Below are 17,854 nucleotides of genomic sequence, written 5' to 3' on the forward strand. Positions count from 1 at the left end.
CCGCCCGCTCAGCATGCGAACCGTGAAGCCTTCAACTAACTCACACAACGGTCGAACGATGGCGCAGTGGAAGAAAGCATGATCAAGGTCTTCCTCCCATTCTCCGCATCGGACACAATTGGGTGTCTCCGTAAAACCCGCTGCGTAAAGTCTTTTGCCGACCCAGAGAGCATTTCGTATTACCAGCCAGGTGAGTGATGCCTCGTAATTATCGAAGCAGCTCGACCCAGGCGCCCAAGGCCATATTAAGCGGCGCTCCTCCTTCGTAAAACCGAACTCCTCAATCTTTTCGTCTCGAACGGATCCCCTCACTAACGCCCGATATAGCGCTTTGCGAGACAACAGCTGGGTGTCAGAGAGGCTTTCTTTGACCCGTAGAAGAAATCTCAAGGCCTGCCGACACTCGCGATAGAAAGGGCACTCGTTTCGGGGCAACCTGTGTGCCTCCCCCTCAGCCGAATGCACACTCTCCAAAGCCTGAAAGGCTTTCTTAGTGTCTTCTATCCAGAAGACACCGTTTCCCTCACTTGGTGTACACATTCGATCCAGGTATATCAGCCTAAGAGTGTGTCTACGTATTTCTACACTAGGCATACCCAGACCGCCTTCAGACGAATGCAGGTAACAGACCTCCCGGGTAACCATGGCTTGCTTTCCGCGCCATAAGAACGCGAAAAGAGCCCGCACCAGATCAACTAGTGTGGTCTCCGGGAGTGGAAGTACTGATAGACGGTAAAGGATCAGGGGGTAGATATGAGAATTGCATACCTCCGCCCGACCCTTCAAAGACAGATTTCTCAAGGCCCACAAATGAGATGCGACCTTGACCGCTTTCAATACCTCCGACCAATTTTTCTCCAGCTGGAGACCGGGACCAAACCAGACGCCGAGTAGCTTGCATGGCCCATCAGCCCAACCAAAGGGTCCCTGAAGGGGCATACCCCTCCAGGCACCGATACGTAAGCCAATAGACTTAACGTAGTTAATTATGGCCCCTGTGACCTTGGCATACCGACTTGTTTCTATGTCAACGACTCTAATCTCGGCACTGCTCGTTACAAGCACAGTCACGTCGTCAGCATAGGCGGTATACTTTACCGGGGTAGAGCCACCTGGCAAAGTAATCCCGCGAAGGACCGGATTCACCCGAAGCTGGCGCAAATATGGCTCAAGCGCCAGCACATATAACATTGGGGATAACGGACAACCTTGACGGATCGATCTTGTTAACATGAAGAGTTTCGACCTCACCCCATTCACTTCAACCATAGCACCGGGGTTGGCATACAAGAGGCAAATCCAAGAGCGAAACTGGGGACCAAACCCAGCCGAGCGAAGAACAGCCTCTAGGTAATGATGGTCTACTCTGTCGAATGCTTTGGACTGATCTAAATTAATCAGCGCGGCTTCTGTGTCGACTTTTTCTACGATCAAGCGTATCGTGTGCAAATTATCTTGAATCGTCCGGCCCTTAACAGAACAAGTCTGTTCGGGACTTATTAGACGGTGTAAGACAATCTGCAGACGATTTGCTAAGATCTTGGCCAAAATCTTTAACTCTGTGTTTAACATCGTTAAGGGCCGGAAATTACCTATCCCATCCCCTCCATTTTTATCTTTGCGTAACAATTTAATGATCCCCCTGGTAAAGTACTGAGGTATGCACCCGTTCCTATACCAGGAGTTAAAAAGTACGGTCAGCAAAGGAATAAAAATGGGCGACAGCCTCAAATACACCTCGTAGGGCAGACCATCTATCCCAGGGGTCCTGTCTAGCCCGACCTGTTTCAAGGCCTCAATGACTTCTTCCTCTTTTATGCTACCTTCACACCTAGCTGCTTCGGTCGCCTCCAGGCGAGAAAAGTCGGCTAAATAGGTGTCAAACTGTTCAATAGTCAGACCGGGCTCCTTGGTAAAAAGCTCCTGAAAATGAGTCCGAAAACCCTCCAAGATTCCGTCGTTTGAAGTTACGGTTCGTCCGTCCGGCAATGTGACACTGGCGATGTGTCGATCTGCAGAACGTCGAAACTCCTCCGCACGCAGTGACGCGGCCATGTTTGTTGCCTCGTTTGGCGCTCTTTTTAATCTAGCCCTAACTAATAATCCCTGGTCCTCCCTGTTATCCAAGGAGTCCAGTTCAGCCTTAACTATAGTATAGCTAGCACTATCCCCCTCCTCCACCGCCCTTTCTAATCTATCTTCTAGCGCCGCTTTCGCTGCTCTAGAACTACGGTTGAGCCGGCGACTAAAATCAGCAGCGAAGGACCTAATGACTTTTTTAAGGTTGCCCCACCACTTATTCCCGATGATAGCCCCCGTCAATTCCCTCTGTATTGTTAATAGAAGCTGTTCCCGGAAGTCCTTCACATCGAACAACGACGTGTTGAACTTCCAGTAACTAGCCATCCTAGGTTTAACACTATCTAAGTTTACTCGAACCCGGACAAGCCTATGGTCCGAATAAACTATACTATGAAAACTTGGACAGTCTAAAAGCCCTAGGTCGACTCTCCTAACTAAGAACCGATCGATGTAACTCGAAAGCTGCACCGGATCGGAGCCGCGTCTACCTGTCCAAGTCCATGCTAAATCCCCGGGTTTTTCGTTCCGAAATTTATCGACAAGATCAAACTTGTCGACAAAGTCTCGAAACGCTTTAGCATCCCGGTTCTGGTTAGTATCCCTTGTGGTATTAACCCCACGATCTAACTCGGGATCCAGGACCGCGTTCCAGTCTCCCGCTAAAACTAACCGTCGAGACGAATTCATGAAAGGCTCGATTCGCCGAAAAAAGGAAACTAGCTCAGTACGGTTATTGGGCGCATAAACCCCAATAAAACGAAATGCCACATCCTTTACGGTAACATCCAGAACGAGCAATCTTCCCTCTGGATCTGCATAAATAGGGTCACACGATGCATCAAGAGTGCGCTTAACTAGCCAGGTAACCCCCCTTGCGTGGGTATCATAATGTGCTGAGCAGAGCTGAAAGTCTCTAAGGAGCACATCCTGATAGTCACTTGGAATAAAGTGAGTCTCCTGTAGACAACATACATCCACACCAAGGCGTTGAAGGTCGCGTGCAACTCGAAGTTTACGAGAGGCGTCCCTCACCCCTCGGACATTTAAACTAGCTAATCTTAAAGAAGCCATCCTGAGCTACTTAGGGTTGGGAATCCTGATCAAACATAGACGGTGTCAAGACACCGACAGCTGTCCCCATGGATCCAGTGGTCATCTCAGTGGTGATTGACCCGTCAGGGGACAAACCGCCAATGTCAAGAGGAAAGGTTAGTTTAATGGCCCTATACAATGATGGATGCATTTTGATAGGGACCCGTCCAATACATGATTCTTTCATTTTTTGTATGTCGTTATCATTGAAAAAAACGGCTGGAGGAAACAAATTAAAAGCGCTATTTGCTTCCTCCATCATTGTCCACACTCCACTGGCCTCTGCTCTGGGCCTTACTACAGTCAATAATCTTGGGGCTTTGGGGAAGTTTTCGGGGTTAGTGGTATCCTTTTTCTTTATATTTTTTAAGGCTAGCAAATTTTTATAATCCTTATTCTTGTGTGCTTTCATCACAGTTTCTCTTTCGGTTGAGATTTGACAAACTGCTTTGCCTGTAAAAAAAGGGGGAGATTTTTTTTTTCGGGATTCTCTCTCGGAAGAGGGGCTCCTTTGCCTTTTTTTATCAGTCGGAGTGGGAGGGGGCATATCTGTTTTCATGGGAGAAGGGGGAGGAGTGCTTTGAGGCGTGTTAGCAGGAGTGCAGAAGGGGGAAGGTCTCGGGCTTCTCTTTTTGGGAGGAGCGCCTAGAGAGGTCATATTTTTCCCTCTAGTCGGGGGTGTAGAAACTATTGGGGCTGGAATTTTTGGGGGGGAACGTTTTTCTTTTGGGTTAGGTTTCTCCGGGAACAGGGACTCTGGGAAGGGAACGTGTATTTTTTCTTTTCGTTTTTCATCGAGAGATTCTTTTAATTTTAGCAGTTCTTTATATTTATTCCCTCCGGGGTCTTTGCTCGAACGTATTTCAACTTTTTGTTCCTTTGTTAAGGATTTTGCATAGGTTGGTGATGCTGCTTTTCTGATTGGTACGGTTTTCCATTCACCTTTCTCTGGTGATGCAGCTTCGGTGTTATAAACTGCTTCGATCTCGTCAGTTGATAGACTGGGAGGATTAGTTTTATCTGTCGGTTCTGGTATTTTAAATCCAGGTTGTGCGCCCGGCTCTAAATGTGGTAATACCCGATTTTTTGGGTTTCTCGACGTTGTTTGCTTCTTGGGGCACGTATACGTTAAGTGCCCCACTTCTCCGCATATCCAGCAAGCCGGACGCCTTCCTGCCACTACTATAGGTAGTTTCTCCTCCTGTGCCTCGATGTAGTATGGTATCTTATAGTATGCCTCCTTATTCAGCAAAATATCAAACGACCAGACACCATTGTACTGGTCGACGTTTACTCCAGAGATGTCTCCGTATTGCAGTAAATACGCCGCCAAATATTCCCCTGGTATTACACCTGGGACTTCGAATATGGAAATGGTTGTCCGTCTCCGTCCCAGGTATTCCATCCTCAGAATGTATTCTGGAGTGATGATTTCGTTTTTCGAGAGCTTAATGCAATCTTCTGGAGATTTAAATAGGGCTGCCCAGGTGTTGTAGCCCTTTGTCTTGGTTATCCTTTCCGCTCTCATTCCCACAGTCGCAATTAACTTTGTCACGGTGTCTTTGGTTGATCTAATCAGCTTCTTTGTTTTTCTGTCGATGACAAAAAGTGAAATTGTTTTTTTGGCAAATTCATCCATCCGTAGTTGTTCCACCTTGATGCCATTCGTGGTGACATACTCTATGCATTTCTTGGCTTCATCAAGAAACGATTCTACGTCTATTTTTACTGCTGGCGGCTTCTTCCAGACTGCATTCTCCTCTTCTTGCTTTTCCTTGACAGGTTCCGACGGCTCACAGCTGGTAGATGCCATGGCCGACGGGAAATGAGAGAAAAAAAAAAACGCGAAGATCCGGGACTTAAAAAGGTAACAACGGGGGAAGAGAAGAAAGAGGAATAACAAATTTAACAAATATATAACAATAATAATAACAATAATAATAACAGTATCAGCGCAATGAATATCGTATACAACGAAAAGACGAGTAATGGGGGTAAATATTTATTTTATTTGACAAAAATACAAATAAAAATGTGGCACAAGGCCGAAAAAGGGGGTGGGGGTTAATGTTGACCTAACTAACATAACGTTAACTTAACTAGACTCTTTCACCAAAATACCAAAATCACTCTGTGGACATCCTACTTTAAACCCGAAAGTTACAAATATATATACATGATGTGGGGGGTTGGGGATAAAAATCTTATTTACAAAATCGTATGAAAAATATATAATGATAAAAAGTGGTTAGTAAAAAGAACCCCCTCACTAGTAATTGTGGCGGATAAAAAGTTTTGTCAGTCGAAAAATGTAGGTCCCACGAAAGCTAACTTTATTCAAACACAACAAAAATGGCCTACATCTCTGGCAAAACAGTTTATCCGTCACCTAAGGGGCCGGGATTGGGGGTTATCGAACCAAAAGTGGGGAAAAAAAAAAAAAAAAAAAAAAAAAAAAACGAGGGACGCTGGGACAGGGAAAACCAAAAAAGGAGATTGGGGCGATGACAGCATGCATACTCTAGCTAAGTTAAAAATCGAACAAAAATGCTTAACTAGCCTACTCTAGGAGGTCCGATGCATGTCTATGTTTGATCAGGTTACCCAAAATCCTTAAAAAACCTAAGCCACTCAAAAAAGAAATTCAAGACTAGCTCCATTCACTTTACACAGTCGCGAAACTTTCACCCACCTGTCGTTGAAATTCACAGGAGCGAGTTTCACCTTCTCCAGCTTAATTCGCATTTTCAATCGATATTTGAAAATGAGGACAAGCTGGGGAGCAGTGAAGGTCTCATCTCCATAAACCTCCTTCTGTCGCGTCGTCCAAATCACGCCTCTCATAACTGCTAGTAAACACAGAAAAACATAGCGTTCTTCTTTCTTCATGGTCGGTGCCCAGTTGCAGCACGGGGAAACCGACTCCAGCACAAAAAACCGCTCGCTCAGCATGCGAACCGTGAAGCCTTCAATTAACTCACACAACGGTCGAACGATGGCGCAGTGGAAGAAAGCATGATCAAGGTCTTCCTCCCATTCTCCGCATCGGACACAATTGGGTGTCTCCGTAAAACCCGCTGCGTAAAGTCTTTTGCCGACCCAGAGAGCATTTCGTATTACCAGCCAGGTGAGTGATGCCTCGTAATTATCGAAGCAGCTCGACCCAGGCGCCCAAGGCCATATTAAGCGGCGCTCCTCCTTCGTAAAACCGAACTCCTCAATCTTTTCGTCTCGAACGGATCCCCTCACTAACGCCCGATATAGCGCTTTGCGAGACAACAGCTGGGTGTCAGAGAGGCTTTCTTTGACCCGTAGAAGAAATCTCAAGGCCTGCCGACACTCGCGATAGAAAGGGCACTCGTTTCGGGGCAACCTGTGTGCCTCCCCCTCAGCCGAATGCACACTCTCCAAAGCCTGAAAGGCTTTCTTAGTGTCTTCTATCCAGAAGACACCGTTTCCCTCACTTGGTGTACACATTCGATCCAGGTATATCAGCCTAAGAGTGTGTCTACGTATTTCTACACTAGGCATACCCAGACCGCCTTCAGACGGATGCAGGTAACAGACCTCCCGGGTAACCATGGCTTGCTTTCCGCGCCATAAGAACGCGAAAAGAGCACGCACCAGATCAACTAGTGTGGTCTCCGGGAGTGGAAGTACTGATAGACGGTAAAGGATCAGGGGGTAGATATGAGAATTGCATACCTCCGCCCGACCCTTCAAAGACAGATTTCTCAAGGCCCACAAATGAGATGCGACCTTGACCGCTTCCAATACCTCCGACCAATTTTTCTCCAGCTGGAGACCGGGACCAAACCAGACGCCGAGTAGCTTGCATGGCCCATCAGCCCAACCAAAGGGTCCCTGAAGGGGCATACCCCTCCAGGCACCGATACGTAAGCCAATAGACTTAACGTAGTTAATTATGGCCCCTGTGACCTTGGCATACCGACTTGTTTCTATGTCAACGACTCTAATCTCGGCACTGCTCGTTACAAGCACAGTCACGTCGTCAGCATAGGCGGTATACTTTACCGGGGTAGAGCCACCTGGCAAAGTAATCCCGCGAAGGACCGGATTCACCCGAAGCTGGCGCAAATATGGCTCAAGCGCCAGCACATATAACATTGGGGATAACGGACAACCTTGACGGATCGATCTTGTTAACATGAAGGGTTTCGACCTCACCCCATTCACTTCAACCATAGCACCGGGGTTGGCATACAAGAGGCAAATCCAAGAGCGAAACTGGGGACCAAACCCAGCCGAGCGAAGAACAGCCTCTAGGTAATGATGGTCTACTCTGTCGAATGCTTTGGACTGATCTAAATTAATCAGCGCGGCTTCTGTGTCGACTTTTTCTACGATCAAGCGTATCGTGTGCAAATTATCTTGAATCGTCCGGCCCTTAACAGAACAAGTCTGTTCGGGACTTATTAGACGGTGTAAGACAATCTGCAGACGATTTGCTAAGATCTTGGCCAAAATCTTTAACTCTGTGTTTAACATCGTTAAGGGCCGGAAATTACCTATCCCATCCCCTCCATTTTTATCTTTGCGTAACAATTTAATGATCCCCCTGGTAAAGTACTGAGGTATGCACCCGTTCCTATACCAGGAGTTAAAAAGTACGGTCAGCAAAGGAATAAAAATGGGCGACAGCCTCAAATACACCTCGTAGGGCAGACCATCTATCCCAGGGGTCCTGTCTAGCCCGACCTGTTTCAAGGCCTCAATGACTTCTTCCTCTTTTATGCTACCTTCACACCTAGCTGCTTCGGTCGCCTCCAGGCGAGAAAAGTCGGCTAAATAGGTGTCAAACTGTTCAATAGTCAGACCGGGCTCCTTGGTAAAAAGCTCCTGAAAATGAGTCCGAAAACCCTCCAAGATTCCGTCGTTTGAAGTTACGGTTCGTCCGTCCGGCAATGTGACACTGGCGATGTGTCGATCTGCAGAACGTCGAAACTCCTCCGCACGCAGTGACGCGGCCATGTTTGTTGCCTCGTTTGGCGCTCTTTTTAATCTAGCCCTAACTAATAATCCCTGGTCCTCCCTGTTATCCAAGGAGTCCAGTTCAGCCTTAACTATAGTATAGCTAGCACTATCCCCCTCCTCCACCGCCCTTTCTAATCTATCTTCTAGCGCCGCTTTCGCTGCTCTAGAACTACGGTTGAGCCGGCGACTAAAATCAGCAGCGAAGGACCTAATGACTTTTTTAAGGTTGCCCCACCACTTATTCCCGATGATAGCCCCCGTCAATTCCCTCTGTATTGTTAGTAGAAGCTGTTCCCGGAAGTCCTTCACATCGAACAACGACGTGTTGAACTTCCAGTAACTAGCCATCCTAGGTTTAACACTATCTAAGTTTACTCGAACCCGGACAAGCCTATGGTCCGAATAAACTATACTATGAAAACTTGGACAGTCTAAAAGCCCTAGGTCGACTCTCCTAACTAAGAACCGATCGATGTAACTCGAAAGCTGCACCGGATCGGAGCCGCGTCTACCTGTCCAAGTCCATGCTAAATCCCCGGGTTTTTCGTTCCGAAATTTATCGACAAGATCAAACTTGTCGACAAAGTCTCGAAACGCTTTAGCATCCCGGTTCTGGTTAGTATCCCTTGTGGTATTAACCCCACGATCTAACTCGGGATCCAGGACCGCGTTCCAGTCTCCCGCTAAAACTAACCGTCGAGACGAATTCATGAAAGGCTCGATTCGCCGAAAAAAGGAAACTAGCTCAGTACGGTTATTGGGCGCATAAACCCCAATAAAACGAAATGCCACATCCTTTACGGTAACATCCAGAACGAGCAATCTTCCCTCTGGATCTGCATAAATAGGGTCACACAATGCATCAAGAGTGCGCTTAACTAGCCAGGTAACCCCCCTTGCGTGGGTATCATAATGTGCTGAGTAGAGCTGAAAGTCCCTAAGGAGCACATCCTGATAGTCACTTGGAATAAAGTGAGTCTCCTGTAGACAACATACATCCACACCAAGGCGTTGACGGTCGCGTGCAACTCGAAGTTTACGAGAGGCGTCCCTCAACCCTCGGACATTTAAAGTAGCTAATCTTAAAGAAGCCATCCCGAGCTACTTAGGGTTGGGAATCCTGATCAAACATAGACGGTGTCAAGACACCGACAGCTGTCCCCATGGATCCAGTGGTCATCTCAGTGGTGATTGACCCGTCAGGGGACAAACCGCCGATGTCAAGAGGAAAGGTTAGTTTAATAGCCCTATACAATGATGGATGCATTTTGATAGGGACCCGTCCAATACATGATTCTTTCATTTTTGTATGTCGTTATCATTGAAAAAAACGGCTGGAGGAAACAAATTAAAAGCGCTATTTGCTTCCTCCATCATTGTCCACACTCCTCTGGCCTCTGCTCTGGGCCTTACTACAGTCAATAATCTTGGGGCTTTGGGGAAGTTTTCGGGGTTAGTGGTATCCTTTTTCTTTATATTTTTTAAGGCTAGCAAATTTTTATAATCCTTATTCTTGTGTGCTTTCATCACAGTTTCTCTTTCGGTTGAGATTTGACAAACTGCTTTGCCTGTAAAAAAAAGGGGAGATTTTTTTTTCCGGGATTCTCTCTCGGAAGAGGGGCTCCTTTGCCTTTTTTTATCTGTCGGAGTGGGAGGGGGCATATCTGTTTTCATGGGAGAAGGGGGAGGAGTGCTTTGAGGCGTGTTAGCAGGAGTGCAGAAGGGGGAAGGTCTCGGGCTTCTCTTTTTGGGAGGAACGCCTAGAGAGGTCATATTTTTCCCTCTAGTCGGGGGTGTAGAAACTATTGGGGCTGGAATTTTTTGGGGGGAACGTTTTTCTTTTGGGTTAGGTTTTTCCGGGAACAGGGACTCTGGGAAGGGAACGTGTATTTTTTCTTTTCGTTTTTCATCGAGAGATTCTTTTAATTTTAGCAGTTCTTTATATTTATTCCCTCCGGGGTCTTTGCTCGAACGTATTTCAACTTTTTGTTCCTTTGTTAAGGATTTTGCATAGGTTGGTGATGCTGCTTTTCTGATTGGTACGGTTTTCCATTCACCTTTCTCTGGTGATGCAGCTTCGGTGTTATAAACTGCTTCGATCTCGTCAGTTGATAGACTGGGAGGATTAGTTTTATCTGTCGGTTCTGGTATTTTAAATCCAGGTTGTGCGCCCGGCTCTGAATGTGGTAATACCCGATTTTTTGGGTTTCTCGACGTTGTTTGCTTCTTGGGGCACGTATACGTTAAGTGGCCAACTTCTCCGCATATCCAGCAAGCCGGACGCCTTCCTGCCACTACTATAGGTAGTTTCTCCTCCTGTGCCTCGATGTAGTATGGTATCTTATAGTATGCCTCCTTATTCAGCAAAATATCAAACGACCAGACACCATTGTACTGGTCGACGTTTACTCCAGAGATGTCTCCGTATTGCAGTAAATACGCCGCCAAATATTCCCCTGGTATTACACCTGGGACTTCGAATATGGAAATGGTTGTCCGTCTCCGTCCCAGGTATTCCATCCTCAGAATGTATTCTGGAGTGATGATTTCGTTTTTCGAGAGCTTAATGCAATCTTCTGGAGATTTAAATAGGGCTGCCCAGGTGTTGTAGCCCTTTGTCTTGGTTATCCTTTCCGCTCTCATTCCCACAGTCGCAATTAACTTTGTCACGGTGTCTTTGGTTGATCTAATCAGCTTCTTGGTTTTTCTGTCGATGACAAAAAGTGAAATTGTCTTTTTGGCAAATTCATCCATCCGTAGTTGTTCCACCTTGATGCCATTCGTGGTGACATGCTCTATGCATTTCTTGGCTTCTTCAAGAAACGATTCTACGTCTATTTTTACTGCTGGCGGCTTCTTCCAGACTGCATTCTCCTCTTCTTGCCTTTCCTTGACAGGTTCCGACGGCTCACAGCTGTTAGATGCCATGGCCGACGGGAAATGAGAGGAAAAAAAAAACGCGAAGATCCGGGACTTGAAAAGGTAACAACGGGGGAAGAGAAGAAAGAGGAATAACAAATTTAACAAATATATAACAATAATAATAACAATAATAATAACAGTATCAGCGCAATGAATATCGTATACAACCAAAAGACGAAGTGATGGGGGTAAATATTTATTTTATTTGACAAAAATACAAATAAAAATGTGGCACAAGGCCGAAAAAAGGGGGTGGGGGTTAATGTTGACCTAACTAACATAACGTTAACTTAACTAGACTCTTTCACCAAAATACCAAAATCACTCTGTGGACATCCTACTTTAAACCCGAAAGTTACAAATATATATACATGATGTGGGGGGTTGGGGATAAAAATCTTATTTACAAAATCGTATGAAAAATATACAATGATAAAAAGTGGTTAGTAAAAAGAACCCCCTCACTAGTAATTGTGGCGGATAAAAAGTTTTGTCAGTCGAAAAATGTAGGTCCCACGAAAGCTAACTTTATTCAAACACAACAAAAATGGCCTACATCTCTGGCAAAACAGTTTATCCGTCACCTAAGGGGCCAGTATTGGGGGTTATCGAACCAAAAGTGGGAAGAAAAAAAAAAAAACAAAAAAAAAAAAAAAAAAAAACGAGGGACGCTGGGACAGGGAAAACCAAAAAAGGAGATTGGGGCGATGACAGCATGCATACTCTAGCTAAGTTAAAAATCGAACAAAAATGCTTAACTAGCCTACTCTAGGAGGTCCGATGCATGTCTATGTTTGATCAGGTCACCCAAAATCCTTAAAAAACCTAAGCCACTCAAAAAAGAAATTCAAGACTAGCTCCATTCACTTTACACAGTCGCGAAACTTTCACCCACCTGTCGTTGAAATTCACAGGAGCGAGTTTCACCTTCTCCAGCTTAATTCGCATTTTCAATCGATATTTGAAAATGAGGACAAGCTGGGGAGCAGTGAAGGTCTCATCTCCGTAAACCTCCTTCTGTCGCGTCGTCCAAATCACGCCTCTCATAACTGCTAGTAAACACAGAAAAACATAGCGTTCTTCTTTCTTCATGGTCGGTGCCCAGTTGCAGCACGGGGAAACCGACTCCAGCACAAAAAACCCCTCGCTCAGCATGCGAACCGTGAAGCCTTCAACTAACTCACACAACGGTCGAACGATGGCGCAGTGGAAGAAAGCATGATCAAGGTCTTCCTCCCATTCTCCGCATCGGACACAATTGGGTGTCTCCGTAAAACCCGCTGCGTAAAGTCTTTTGCCGACCCAGAGAGCATTTCGTATTACCAGCCAGGTGAGTGATGCCTCGTAATTATCGAAGCAGCTCGACCCAGGCGCCCAAGGCCATATTAAGCGGCGCTCCTCCTTCGTAAAACCGAACTCCTCAATCTTTTCGTCTCGAACGGATCCCCTCACTAACGCCCGATATAGCGCTTTGCGAGACAACAGCTGGGTGTCAGAGAGGCTTTCTTTGACCCGTAGAAGAAATCCCAAGGCCTGCCGACACTCGCGATAGAAAGGGCACTCGTTTCGGGGCAACCTGTGTGCCTCCCCCTCAGCCGAATGCACACTCTCCAAAGCCTGAAAGGCTTTCTTAGTGTCTTCTATCCAGAAGACACCGTTTCCCTCACTTGGTGTACACATTCGATCCAGGTATATCAGCCTAAGAGTGTGTCTACGTATTTCTACACTAGGCATACCCAGACCGCCTTCAGACGGATGCAGGTAACAGACCTCCCGGGTAACCATGGCCTGCTTTCCGCGCCATAAGAACGCGAAAAGAGCCCGCACCAGATCAACTAGTGTGGTCTCCGGGAGTGGAAGTACTGATAGACGGTAAAGGATCAGGGGGTAGATATGAGAATTGCATACCTCCGCCCGACCCTTCAAAGACAGATTTCTCAAGGCCCACAAATAAGATGCGACCTTGACCGCTTCCAATACCTCCGACCAATTTTTCTCCAGCTGGAGACCGGGACCAAACCAGACGCCGAGTAGCTTGCATGGCCCATCAGCCCAACCAAAGGGTCCCTGAAGGGGCATACCCCTCCAGGCACCGATACGTAAGCCAATAGACTTAACGTAGTTAATTATGGCCCCTGTGACCTTGGCATACCGACTTGTTTCTATGTCAACGACTCTAATCTCGGCACTGCTCGTTACAAGCACAGTCACGTCGTCAGCATAGGCGGTATACTTTACCGGGGTAGAGCCACCTGGCAAAGTAATCCCGCGAAGGACCGGATTCACCCGAAGCTGGCGCAAATATGGCTCAAGCGCCAGCACATATAACATTGGGGATAACGGACAACCTTGACGGATCGATCTTGTTAACATGAAGGGTTTCGACCTCACCCCATTCACTTCAACCATAGCACCGGGGTTGGCATACAAGAGGCAAATCCAAGAGCGAAACTGGGGACCAAACCCAGCCGAGCGAAGAACAGCCTCTAGGTAATGATGGTCTACTCTGTCGAATGCTTTGGACTGATCTAAATTAATCAGCGCGGCTTCTGTGTCGACTTTTTCTACGATCAAGCGTATCGTGTGCAAATTATCTTGAATCGTCCGGCCCTTAACAGAACAAGTCTGTTCGGGACTTATTAGACGGTGTAAGACAATCTGCAGACGATTTGCTAAGATCTTGGCCAAAATCTTTAACTCTGTGTTTAACATCGTTAAGGGCCGGAAATTACCTATCCCATCCCCTCCATTTTTATCTTTGCGTAACAATTTAATGATCCCCCTGGTAAAGTACTGAGGTATGCACCCGTTCCTATACCAGGAGTTAAAAAGTACGGTCAGCAAAGGAATAAAAATGGGCGACAGCCTCAAATACACCTCGTAGGGCAGACCATCTATCCCAGGGGTCCTGTCTAGCCCGACCTGTTTCAAGGCCTCAATGACTTCTTCCTCTTTTATGCTACCTTCACACCTAGCTGCTTCGGTCGCCTCCAGGCGAGAAAAGTCGGCTAAATAGGTGTCAAACTGTTCAATAGTCAGACCGGGCTCCTTGGTAAAAAGCTCCTGAAAATGAGTCCGAAAACCCTCCAAGATTCCGTCGTTTGAAGTTACGGTTCGTCCGTCCGGCAATGTGACACTGGCGATGTGTCGATCTGCAGAACGTCGAAACTCCTCCGCACGCAGTGACGCGGCCATGTTTGTTGCCTCGTTTGGCGCTCTTTTTAATCTAGCCCTAACTAATAATCCCTGGTCCTCCCTGTTATCCAAGGAGTCCAGTTCAGCCTTAACTATAGTATAGCTAGCACTATCCCCCTCCTCCACCGCCCTTTCTAATCTATCTTCTAGCGCCGCTTTCGCTGCTCTAGAACTACGGTTGAGCCGGCGACTAAAATCAGCAGCGAAGGACCTAATGACTTTTTTAAGGTTGCCCCACCACTTATTCCCGATGATAGCCCCCGTCAATTCCCTCTGTATTGTTAGTAGAAGCTGTTCCCGGAAGTCCTTCACATCGAACAACGACGTGTTGAACTTCCAGTAACTAGCCATCCTAGGTTTAACACTATCTAAGTTTACTCGAACCCGGACAAGCCTATGGTCCGAATAAACTATACTATGAAAACTTGGACAGTCTAAAAGCCCTAGGTCGACTCTCCTAACTAAGAACCGATCGATGTAACTCGAAAGCTGCACCGGATCGGAGCCGCGTCTACCTGTCCAAGTCCATGCTAAATCCCCGGGTTTTTCGTTCCGAAATTTATCGACAAGATCAAACTTGTCGACAAAGTCTCGAAACGCTTTAGCATCCCGGTTCTGGTTAGTATCCCTTGTGGTATTAACCCCACGATCTAACTCGGGATCCAGGACCGCGTTCCAGTCTCCCGCTAAAACTAACCGTCGAGACGAATTCATGAAAGGCTCGATTCGCCGAAAAAAGGAAACTAGCTCAGTACGGTTATTGGGCGCATAAACCCCAATAAAACGAAATGCCACATCCTTTACGGTAACATCCAGAACGAGCAATCTTCCCTCTGGATCTGCATAAATAGGGTCACACGATGCATCAAGAGTGCGCTTAACTAGCCAGGTAACCCCCCTTGCGTGGGTATCATAATGTGCTGAGTAGAGCTGAAAGTCTCTAAGGAGCACATCCTGATAGTCACTTGGAATAAAGTGAGTCTCCTGTAGACAACATACATCCACACCAAGGCGTTGAAGGTCGCGTGCAACTCGAAGTTTACGAGAGGCGTCCCTCAACCCTCGGACATTTAAAGTAGCTAATCTTAAAGAAGCCATCCTGAGCTACTTAGGGTTGGGAATCCTGATCAAACATAGACGATGTCAAGACACCGACAGCTGTCCCCATGGATCCAGTGGTCATCTCAGTGGTGATTGACCCGTCAGGGGACAAACCGCCGATGTCAAGAGGAAAGGTTAGTTTAATGGCCCTATACAATGATGGATGCATTTTGATAGGGACCCGTCCAATACATGATTCTTTCATTTTTTGTATGTCGTTATCATTGAAAAAAACGGCTGGAGGAAACAAATTAAAAGCGCTATTTGCTTCCTCCATCATTGTCCACACTCCACTGGCCTCTGCTCTGGGCCTTACTACAGTCAATAATCTTGGGGCTTTGGGGAAGTTTTCGGGGTTAGTGGTATCCTTTTTCTTTATATTTTTTAAGGCTAGCAAATTTTTATAATCCTTATTCTTGTGTGCTTTCATCACAGTTTCTCTTTCGGTTGAGATATGACAAACTGCTTTGCCTGTAAAAAAAAGGGGAGATTTTTTTTTTCGGGATTCTCTCTCGGAAGAGGGGCTCCTTTGCCTTTTTTTATCTGTCGGAGTGGGAGGGGGCATATCTGTTTTCATGGGAGAAGGGGGAGGAGTGCTTTGAGGCGTGTTAGCAGGAGTGCAGAAGGGGGAAGGTCTCGGGCTTCTCTTTTTGGGAGGAGCGCCTAGAGAGGTCATATTTTTCCCTCTAGTCGGGGGTGTAGAAACTATTGGGGCTGGAATTTTTGGGGGGGAACGTTTTTCTTTTGGGTTAGGTTTCTCCGGGAACAGGGACTCTGGGAAGGGAACGTGTATTTTTTCTTTTCGTTTTTCATCGAGAGATTCTTTTAATTTTAGCAGTTCTTTATATTTATTCCCTCCGGGGTCTTTGCTCGAACGTATTTCAACTTTTTGTTCCTTTGTTAAGGATTTTGCATAGGTTGGTGATGCTGCTTTTCTGATTGGTACGGTTTTCCATTCACCTTTCTCTGGTGATGCAGCTTCGGTGTTATAAACTGCTTCGATCTCGTCAGTTGATAGACTGGGAGGATTAGTTTTATCTGTCGGTTCTGGTATTTTAAATCCAGGTTGTGCGCCCGGCTCTAAATGTGGTAATACCCGATTTTTTGGGTTTCTCGACGTTGTTTGCTTCTTGGGGCACGTATACGTTAAGTGCCCCACTTCTCCGCATATCCAGCAAGCCGGACGCCTTCCTGCCACTACTATAGGTAGTTTCTCCTCCTGTGCCTCGATGTAGTATGGTATCTTATAGTATGCCTCCTTATTCAGCAAAATATCAAACGACCAGACACCATTGTACTGGTCGACGTTTACTCCAGAGATGTCTCCGTATTGCAGTAAATACGCCGCCAAATATTCCCCTGGTATTACACCTGGAACTTCGAATATGGAAATGGTTGTCCGTCTCCGTCCCAGGTATTCCATCCTCAGAATGTATTCTGGAGTGATGATTTCGTTTTTCGAGAGTTTAATGCAATCTTCTGGAGATTTAAATAGAGCTGCCCAGGTGTTGTAGCCCTTTGTCTTGGTTATCCTTTCCGCTCTCATTCCCACAGTCGCAATTAACTTTGTCACGGTGTCTTTGGTTGATCTAATCAGCTTCTTTGTTTTTCTGTCGATGACAAAAAGTGAAATTGTCTTTTTGGCAAATTCATCCATCCGTAGTTGTTCCACCTTGATGCCATTCGTGGTGACATGCTCTATGCATTTCTTGGCTTCTTCAAGAAACGATTCTACGTCTATTTTTACTGCTGGCGGCTTCTTCCAGACTGCATTCTCCTCTTCTTGCTTTTCCTTGACAGGTTCCGACGGCTCACAGCTGGTAGATGCCATGGCCGACGGGAAATGAGAGAAAAAAAAAAAAAACGCGAAGATCCGGGGCTTAAAAAGGTAACAACGGGGGAAGAGAAGAAAGAGGAATAACAAATTTAACAAATATATAACAATAATAATAACAATAATAATAACAGTATCAGCGCAATGAATATCGTATACAACCAAAAGACGAAGTGATGGGGGTAAATATTTATTTTATTTAACAAAATACAAATAAAAATGTAGCACAAGGCCGAAAAAGGGGGGTGGGGGTTAATGTTGACCTAACTAACATAACGTTAACTTAACTAGACTCTTTCACCAAAATACCAAAATCACTCTGTGGACATCCTACTTTAAACCCGAAAGTTACAAATATATATACATGATGTGGGGGGTTGGGGATAAAAATCTTATTTACAAAATCGTATGAAAAATATACAATGATAAAAAGTGGTTAGTAAAAAGAAACCGCTCACTACTAATTGTGGCGGATAAAAAGTTTTGTCAGTCGAAAAGATGTAGGTCCCACGAAAGCTAACTTTATTCAAACACAACAAAAATGGCCTACATCTCTGGCAAAACAGTTTATCCGTCACCTAAGGGGCCGGGATTGGGGGTTATCGAACCAAAAGTGGGGAACAAAAAAAAAAA

This window comes from Euprymna scolopes, chromosome 9 (genome assembly GCF_053919585.1).
Source record: "Euprymna scolopes isolate OS-2025 chromosome 9, ASM5391958v1, whole genome shotgun sequence".
Lineage (NCBI taxonomy): Eukaryota > Metazoa > Mollusca > Cephalopoda > Sepiida > Sepiolidae > Euprymna > Euprymna scolopes.